Here is a 10,708-nt window from a genome sequence, read left to right on the forward strand (position 1 = left end):
CGCGGTACTCACTGGCATACCAAAAGAAGTATCGGTTTCGGCAATGGCGTTACGTATTGAACACTGCTTCTCGCATATACCTCGCCATATTAACTCCCCACGCACTCATACGGGTTGTAAGCTTCTATCGGACACTGCAGGACGGGAAGACGATTGCTTTTCTCGCTTGCATTGTGAAGGTGTGCGACAATAATTTTTTTCTCGATAAAGGAACGAGTGAAAATTAATCGGGAGGAATAGTAGCGTGGCCATTTTTCCCGTGTCGGTAATGAGGGTGCGGAGGGCATCCAATGGGAGGCTTCCTTTCCGCGTGTGCTATTTCGCTGCACGCAGACGTCACGCTTTGACGCGGAGACGTATACTTTGCCCAATTACAGTGACCACCTAATAACAAACAAGTGACCGCGCTATGAATATCCACCAATGGCTACGGGGGGAAACCGCCCGCCACCTGGCCTTCAGAATAGCTCTTTCAAAACGTCAGGAGCTTTTCCTATATCGGATGCTTTGAGGATGAAGTTCACCGGATGCTTTATTACTTTTTACGCGACGAGGATTCCAGAGTAAACGCGCCACATAATTTGCGGGATATCCGCAAACACGAAAGGTGCATTGACAACTCCGGAGTATTTAGAATCACCTCAAGTCGATCGGAAGTGGATATATGGAGCGGATATGCAGAGAGTTTATTTTTTTTAACATCAGCAGACTAAAAGCTACGAGAAAAAAGCTACGAACGTAGATCGGCTTTCAAAGAGGATTGTTCCCATTCTCCTATGCCACTTTTGCTAGACACCCCCTAAATGAAGAGTTAATTAATTGTGAATTAGGAGATTAATAGTAGTCTAGTAGTTATATATACCATCTATTCAGAACGGTACCCATGCTGCTTTCATAACTTTTTAAAAAAATCTGTTGCGAAAAAAAAAAGGCGCTATGTATACAGTGCACCCTTTGCTCGGCTTTATGAAAGAAAGATAGAGCTGCCAAAAAGAAGCCTCGATTGTACCTACTGACAACGTATAATTCTGGTTGGAATGGCTTTCTGACATTCTAAAAGGAGAAATGCGTTTTTATGCCCCAGGATGGGAACTGTCGAAGAGAAAATACTTTTTTTTGCACCGAAATAGCAATTAATTGCTAACTTGGCCTTTAACTTGCCAATGACTTTTTTGTTGTCAACCATCTCGTCATCCAAAACACGAATGTGAACACATGAAATATGCGAGAACCCCTTTGGGTCTAAAACAGACAGAAGGAAGCTTTCTCCGGACGTATTCGTAAATTTTGTTACGACAAAGTGAAACTATTGCGGCTTCATTAATGAAACGGGGTTTCGAGCCGTATTAAATATCACTCGTTTGAGGAAATTCATTGGACGTCAACACTATTACACTATTTAGAACTCAATACGATGAGAGATGCCACTTGCACTTCCACACTGAGAAATATCACTTTCCATCGCCCGCGCTTGCTGTCACCGCTGCCATTCGAGAACGCAACCTTAAATGAATAAGTGTTCATAGCTCAAAAGCCTGTTCCAAGCAGTCCAAGCAGTAATTGTGCGCTGTATTGTCACTATACGCAATCAAATTGACAGAAACGTCCGGCGAAAGAAAGGAAAGCGGCTCCATATTTTATTCAAAACTGGAGGATTGGGTTAATTACATCGCGTTTCAAAAGTATTTCTTCTCTCACCCTAAAATGAAGAGCAGGCTCCGTACGTTGTCCCCGGAGATGTGATGTCAACAGACTTGCGAGGCATAAGGAGAGCGTGGGGAGCAGCAACTCACTCTTTGAAGGGGATTCTAGGCAGCAGATCAGAGGACGCTTATCTTATTTGTTGCGCAACAGGCCGTATAGCTTGGAAAAATTATGGAGGGGCATTTCATAGATTCACACAGTCTCATCTCACATATGGACGTGTATTTTGAAAGGCCCGTTCTTTACTTTGCGCCCAACTTGGTTTTGTACTGGTGCTGGTGCTAGGGCTCGTCTGTCCGAGATCCATGGCTATTAGTGCCGTTTTGATTGGCCAATACGATTTCTCATTTGAATCGCTTCTGTTTAACGGTTATAGTTTTACATAAGAAAATGTAACCACCGCCTGTGCTCCTTTAACAACATTTTGTATCATATTTAGTTTCCTAGCCTACATGGTTAGCCCTTCTGAGTTGGAATGTGTGAAATTCCTTCCTTTGGATCACAAGAAATGAAAGTTCATTTGCAAATATACATATATTGGACACCAACTACGAGGGTTCTTGAGCCAAAACTGAGGAAGGCGAATCTCCGCCCCGACGGCGGCGATGGTCTGGTTGTCCTCGGTGTCATGGGCTTGAGCACAAGCCTGCGCTCCTGTAGCGGGAAGCGAAGTGACGTCCATCAGAACAGTGACTGGAATGTTCGGATCATCAAATGTGAGGGCGTGTTCTGTCGACGGAATCAGACGAAGCAAACGCGTGGGCAGGTGCACGGCAACTGAAGTAACCGGCCGTGCCGCTCGGTTTTATTGATCATTAAGCATAATGACCGTTGCGATGGGACGATTTAAAGATAAAATCACTTAGGTATCTAGCGAACTTGTGCATACCTAAAATTAAGGCCAAGTGCTCTACTGTTCTCCCATGGTACGACAAAACGTTATATCGCCATCCAACAAAAAGAAGCGTCTGTTTGGGATAGCCACAACAAAGTACACACCAGCCTCGTGGAACCGGTATACAAATCTTGCTCACGGCAGTACAAACCTTATCTAATGACAGCCAAAGACAAGTTCCACAGGGAAACTTTGCCTTCACTATTAACGTGTGACCCGAGAGCATTTTGGAAAGTTATCTCTCCTAAAGACAATGTCACTGAAATATTGTTGCATGACGATGACAGGAAATTGTTGTATAGTATCCAGGCAGCTAAAGTACTAAACGGCTACTTCTCATCTGTGTTCTCGGAAGTGCCGGAGTTCTGCGGGCACCAATGAACCTCTTATTCCCATGGACCCTTCGATCCAATTGGTATTACCAAAATAATAGAGATGACTCTGGTGTCGCCTTCATGCGGCATTGATAATATGAACTTGGAGCTTCTTAAGGGAACAAAACTTGTGTCCAGTCTCTTTTTTGCTCAGATATTTTCGCACCAGCTCCCGTGGCGTAGTGGTTAAGATGATCGCTTTGTACGTCGAGACTGGAAGGTGACACGGGTTCGAATCCTGTCACGGGCTGTGCTGTCTCAGGTTTCCCTGGGTCTTCCGAAAACTTTCCAGGCGAATGTCGGCACAGTTCCCTCTGAAGTCGGCCCAGGACGCACACTAACCTCCCCCACTCCTTCCTGCTGTCCACGTCTGTACGCCGCTCATAGTCACAGTTGCTTCGCGGCGCTAACACGGAAGATATTTTCGCAATCTGTAGCACCCAGCTGTTTGCCCTCAGATTGGAAAAGTAGTGCCCGTTTTCAAGCCCGGTGATCCCCACGTTCCCATAAATTGTCGACCAATTTCCCTGACCAGTATTTGTTGCAAAGTAATGGAACACATTTCCTATTCTAAACTCACCACTCATATTAGACCCCTTAGCTATGGGGTAGCGTTCCACTCCTAGAGTGGAAAACCTCCCCACTTCATCATCAGAATATATATGTTGTTGTTTCTAAACTTTGTAATCGCCTCTCTAAGACCATGTGGACAGGCGACGTCATGAAACACTCGTTCCTCGCGCAAATTGACATCAACTGCACCTACTGCCTCCCATTGAAGAGGCCAAGGCCTTAGAGTCCGTCATCCATCGCCTGCGACTCAACGTCCCGTTCGCAGCAGCATTCCTTCATAAGATAGGTGTCGTTGGATCGCCGAACTGTTTAACTTGCGGAACTGTGGAGAACACGGAGCACGTGCTGGTCACCTGCCGACGCTTCGACTCTAGTCGGCGAATACTGAAGAACGCCCTCGCGAAACTTGACGACCGACCAAGTGTTGAGAAGGTACTGGGGAGCTGGCCAAGGCAGCACCAGCAACCTGCGCTCTGTGCACTGACAACCTACCTCAAGGATATACGTGCTGAAGTAATCTTTTAAATCATTCAGTGCTTTCACACATCAAGCGTCTAGGAACAGCTGGTCGCACCAGTGCGGCCTACGTTTCCAGTTTTTTTTTCTTTCTACTTCCATTCTATTCTATTCTAAACTTTGTCAGCACTACCATGGTTATTCTTACGCATTTCAACACGGATTTGCGAAACAATAGCAATGGGGTAGCATTCTGCTCAATGAGCGGAAGTCATCCCCATATCATCGTCATCATGTATCTCTCTCTCTCTTACGAAGCGGTTTTCGTGTGAGACACAACTGATAGGGTAGGATTGATTACCAACGACCTTCACCACGCTCTTGAGAATGGCGTGCAGGTGGATTTCTCGATTTCGCGAAAGCATTCGACGGTGTTCCTCTCAAACTGTTGCTTTATAGGCTATCATTGTGCAGTGTTGATTCTAGCCTGGCTTGTAAGTTTTCTTACTATAATCGTTCTCAATTCACTAGTGTGAATGGTTCGAATTCCGCTTTATCTAAATTCTAAAGTAATCTCCGGCGTTCCTCAAGGCAGTGTACTGGGACCTCTTTTGTTTTTAATATACATGAATGATTTACATAGCGGTATGTTATCCTCTGTACAACTGTACACAGACGACTGTGTTATCAATAGATGTGTAAACACTCATGCTGATAGTGGAACCCTGGGATCCGACCTTGACAAACTGCAAGACTGGTGTGAAACCTAGATGCTCGAAGTGCAAGTGCGACACTATACTCTCAGTACAAATACCTCGGTTTTACCTTTCATTTACCTTTCGTGATTTGAATTGAAAAACTCACATTCAAAACATAATCTCTGGCGCTAATAAAGTTCTAGGTTTTCTGAAGCGTAATTTGAATAGGTGTACACCCGAAATTAAACAAATAGCTTACGAAATGTTTGTTCGCAGTAAACTTGAATACGCCAAGGCAGTATGGAGCTCGTACCAAGTAACATATACATTAATGATCTCGAAGCAGTTCAGAGTAGGGCCGTAAGGTTCATAACCTCTACTCTAGATTTACTATAATTACAGCCTTAAAACGGGATGTTGGCATCCCCCCTCTTGTTGTTCGCAGAAAAATAGCACGGCTGTCTCTACTTCACAGATTATATTACTCCCAGGCTCCTTTCGTCGACCTTGATTTGTCCACTCCTCATCGTCGACTTACTCGCATTCAACGTCCTCGTTATATCATCTGCCCTAGAGCTCGTACGCTGAGTTTTTTTTTTTTTTAAGTAATTCATCCCTTTAGCGATTTCAGAATGGAACATACCTTATACCTTCATCTCTTGTCACAATCACCAATAAATTTCTGTTGCTATCATTTGGTTGCTATCATCATTACCCTTATGTAGTGCCCTTACGGACCATTAAGGTATAATAAATAAATAAATATATTGTACGTGCTACAACAAACGAGAACACCAATTCCGAAAGCTGACATCGCTGAAAACCGTCCAACGCCGCAGGTAGCGTCTTGGAGCGATGTACGTAATGTGTGGCCCTTAACGACGTCTCATTTTGTGTAGGTTCGTTCACAAGATCTTCTAAGCACGTGGTTATCCCCCCATATAGGTCGACACAGCTTCACGCAAGGTTAAATAACAACGATGCACTAGCGACACCTTCAGGAAGACCAGCCTTCATAAACAACGTGTCAAGCGTTATACGACTCTGCGATCTCTTAGAGCGATGTGATCTGTTTCCACTAACGGCGACATTTTGCGTAAGTGAGCTAAAAAGTTTGTAATTTTTCTCCTACGAACTGTAAGTTTGCTTCTTGAGACTGCGATGAATGTATCAGCTTTCGGGACGCTCCGTGGCCCCAAATATGTCTAGAATCCAGTTAACATGATGAAAAGCAACGGTTCTGAGGCACACAACACAGGGCGCCTAAGAACAAGAAGAAATCCCGCGGCTTTTTCGACGACTGCAGTATTTCAATAGAATCTAGCGCTGTGAATGCGATTGTTCATACCACGTAGGCAGTCGTAACACTGTAACAAAAACTATGCTAAAAACATTTACACCTGATGAGAAAAAAAAAAAGGCTGGACATGCCATGGATAGCAAAAGTAGATGTGGACAATATACTGCTAATCTTATCCCCTTCACGACGCGGAATGGAGCTATTGGAGCCAAAAGGTTGCTAGCACTGAAGTTACATATATAGATGAAGTTCAGGAGAGATGGGATTCTCTTTCCACACACCTAACGAGATGACGATGAGATGGGGCTCATGCCGGCCAGCTGCGAAAAAAAAAAAAAAGAAAATCATCGACTTGGAAAAAACGGCCGTCGCTGCAATGTGGAAATCCACGGTGTTCGTTCAATTCAGGAAGAGGATCTGTTTTGAACTGATAAACAATTATTGATAAAGAGAACGTCGAGGCATATCGCAGGTTTCCCGTCAAGAGCACCAACAAGGTAATTTTGATAAAGTTCAGATGAAATGACTTTGTTGCGTTATGGATAGGTGTACAAGAATGTATTCGTATGCGAAAACTTGACTTCTCTGGCAGGTCAACACGTGTGCAAAAGGAAAAGGTTTCTATGCAGGGTGCACGGTGGGCGTGTCTAAGAGGCACCATATGGCTGAAAGAATCTGTACCTGTAACACGAAAATGAGCTGAAAGCACTGTGAGTACCTTGGCAAATTACATGTTTTCGTAACAACTCTTCTTTTTTGTATATAGGGTTTTTTCCATGGTGAAGTGTGATCTAATATGGTTGCGCTATACTTGAGAAAGCTTGACACAGACAGGAACACGACAGGCTGCGCTATAGTCTGTCTCCTCTCGTGTTCCTGTGTGTGTCAAGCTTTCTCAAGTATAGTGCAACCATATTTCATTTTCATTTTATTCCATCGGAAAATACAAGTAAAACACGGACTATACAGGATACTGAAAAAAAAAAGCTACGTTATGTAACTTGACGTGTCCACGTTTTGTTAGTATTAATCGTGAGTTTATTCTCCAGAATCCAAGTATGTACACTACTAAGTACTTCATTGGCTTGCTCAATTACCTCGTTCGCATTACGTCCTGATAAAAAAATACTAACATCTTCTGCATACATAACATATGATGCAGTAGTATACTTGTGTTTATAATATCATTGATATATAAGCTCAATAACACTAAAATGCTCCCTTTGTGTACCCCAACGGTTACCTCTTGCAAGTCCGATATTGCAGAACTGATTTGCAGAACTGAACACGAGAGGAGACAGGCTGCGCTAGTTTGTCTCCTCTCGTGTTCCTGTCTGTGTCAAGATTCCTCAAGTATATGAGCGCATCCATATTAGCACAACTAGCCCATTACCAACTAGCCAAAACCAGAGCTCTGATCATTGTCTGAATTTCAACATCTTGCACACAATACTAAGTGCACTATAATACGTTAGAATGTGCAAGGTTTGAATAAGAACTTTGATTTAATGAATGCTAATGTCTTCTACTGCCACCTGCAATGCAATGTCTTCCACCTGCAATGTCTTATCATTGGATCTCTTCTTCTACCGCTGTTCATGGGCACATAAAATAAAAAAAATTGAATTTGAATTCTTTGCCTAGCATTTTCTGAAACCCGGCTCACACTTTAAAACACTTGCCTCTTTGATATTGACGGTTATAACTTCAACTTCCTTTATTTAAATACATCATGCGCAAATAGATCATACAAATGGAGCAGCGAGACAAGCCTGTGAGACATACTAATAAATGCAGTACACACTGCCCTTGGAGAGAAATACACATAAGAAACAGAAAATATATAAATATACAGACTGCAATTCTCAGCATCCAACTATTAATCAGAATATACAAACTAATCACTAATCAGTCGATAGAATAACATATATGCAAACAGATATGTTGATAGTCGCGTGGGGACTTTGACGCCTCAATGTGGCTTTCACCCTGCAGTTCAGACACAGACTAGGGTATATGCTTCAACCAGCTCGTTCTCCAATTACGGCATGGTGGCAAGCATTCAGCACGTCCTCATCGACTGCACTCTATACAGTTCGGAGAGAGCAATGTCCCAACTTACCCGTATAAACAACAAGTCGCTCAGCCTTGCCACAATCTTGGGTCTATCTGTTCTTGACGTCTACTAGCTTGCTTGGACTCCTCTGACCTCAGAGCGTTTGCCATGAATGCGGAGATGTGATCTTCATAGCTCTATACATATCCGGTGGCCGACTGGAAGAACTACTACTATCCCTATCAGACCTCATTTGCGTGCGTCATGTGTGTGCGCGAGTGTGTATGCCTCATCTTTTTTCATCGCCATCCCATTCATATATTAACCCACATGCACTGAGGTATGGTACCGCAATTGTTGCGGTGAATCAACTCGTCCCCTCCCTCACTTAGTCCCTATGTATGAAAACATCTTTATTCGGTTTAGTGTTGTTCGAGTCATTTATAAATCGCAAATTGTCCGTGACAATATATTCTTATGCGCGTTTGAGGCTGTTCTACATGGACTGCCGGCTAGGAAAGTGAACGCTAAGCTGATTGGCGATATAAATGTACTGATGTATCGGTCATGGTTGTCAAACGGTATCCTATTATGATGCTGAACGGGTGGCCGAGGAACCAAGGAGGACTAATGGACAGAGTAATACGTCGATCATATTGTAACGAATCTTGGCGTGCAATGGATGGCATTGTGGCAGCGGACATGGCTTATCATGAAATGATTTTTACGTGTGTGTGTGTGTGTGACACAAACAGCAACACAAACAGCAAACACCATTGCAGAAGTGCTTGCTTGCGTGACTACAAAATTAAAGTAATTCTTGAGAAAGTTAATAATGATAGCGTATCAGTTAGTCAAATTTATTCAGTTTATTGATCTACTAGCAAAGTTTAGGGATGGCGGCCATGTGGCACACAAGTCCGAGATTTTTCAGCGGTGTCGAAGGCTGTCACGGGATATGGTTCGTGTTTGGTCAGGTTTGGTCATGTTGTGAACATTTCGTAAACGAGTGAAATAAATATTCCATTCAGCAAAGTTTTCAGTATGAGATTAATACCCGATGGGCACGAAAACCGACATTTAGTGCTTAATCGTCTTAACGTCATTCGTGCGGCGCCACACGGATATATTTAATGACATTTTCTCAGAGTTGTGCCTAAGTCGTTACAAGTAACTCGTTACTTGATAACGGTTACTTTTTTTGGTAACGAAGTAACGATTCAGTTACTTTTAAAAAAATAGTAATAGTAACGGAATCAGTTACAAAAATTGGTAACTCGTTACTGACGTTACTCGTTCCTTTTCTTCAGCGCGGGTGTGCACATTTCGGCACTCCGCGTGGCGCAATGCGTGCAGATTTGACCTGCGCGACCCACGACAACGTGTGACACAAAGTCCCTCGCTAGATGTGTTGTTGTCTTCTTGTCAGTCTGAAGGACTGACGACAAATTTCGAGTATCAGCTTCTTCTGAAGTGCAAGTCCTCATTGATAAAGAGTTGAGGGCAAGTGACGGCATGCTTGTTGGCTCCTTTAACTATGCTGCGGTAACGTAAAAGTAACTCGTTACCTGTGAGTAACGAGAACTCGTTACTTTTGTATGTTGGTAACGAGTAACGTATTTAGTTACTTTTATCTGAAGTAACGGGTAACGGTATTTAGTTCCTTCTTTTCGGTAACGGGCACAAGTATGCATGATTTTCTGCTTAATGAGATCGCCGCAACTCATTCGCCGATGAAATGCCCATATATAATTCTCTCTCCCATGGTCTGCGCATGGTAACAGTTTTATTCTTGCATAAAACCACTTTGTACCGTGCAGGGCATTTCATAATTTCATATTACGAGAGTATCATTTGACACGTATACTGACGCCCGATGCAACATAATGTTTCTTTTGAATTGCGTGCCAGTTGGCTTTTACGTGACCACGTTTGTAAGGCATATTCAGTTTATCCGCATGAAAATAAAGTTACTAATGTTAACTTTCAGAGTATTACATGCATTTGCGACATGCTTATAACTTATAAGTTTTTAAACGGGCATAAATTTTACTTCACTAGTGAACGGGCGGCGGTTTAATGTCATTAGAAACTGACGTGTTGCACGAGGAAAATGCCATCTGGGACTCAAATGACAGCAGGCGTCATTTGTTCTGCCCGTGAAAGCATTAGGCGGGAACCCATATGTATCTCCCATAGCAAACGTTATTGGCGTTATCATTCCGTATCGTTGACACACAAGTTAAGCATGTTCCAAAAACAACAGATGATGACGATGAGATAGGGTGTTTCACCGCGGTGGCGTGTTACCCTACCCCATTGCACGTGGAACATTATATGAAGATGATGAAGGAAGAATGAAAATACGAGAAAAAAAAAAATCCCAGCATGTTCCAAACATGACGCAACGGCATTGTAAATTGTGAAACTTACCATGTATACTCCCCCGTTACTTGGTTTCATTGTCGGTTGAATGCCCAGTGAAAAAAAAAAAGATTTCTCTGCGTGGCACTGAATAAATGGTCCAGAGCATTAGATGGAAGCGGGACACATTCCTACATGGCTGCATATATACCTTATGGATTTCGAAATAATTGTGCTCGTTTATAAGACGCGAGCATTGGAACCACCCAACCGTTCCCCCGCACTGGA

This window comes from Ornithodoros turicata, chromosome 3, assembly GCF_037126465.1.
Source record: "Ornithodoros turicata isolate Travis chromosome 3, ASM3712646v1, whole genome shotgun sequence".
NCBI classification, from domain to species: domain Eukaryota; kingdom Metazoa; phylum Arthropoda; class Arachnida; order Ixodida; family Argasidae; genus Ornithodoros; species Ornithodoros turicata.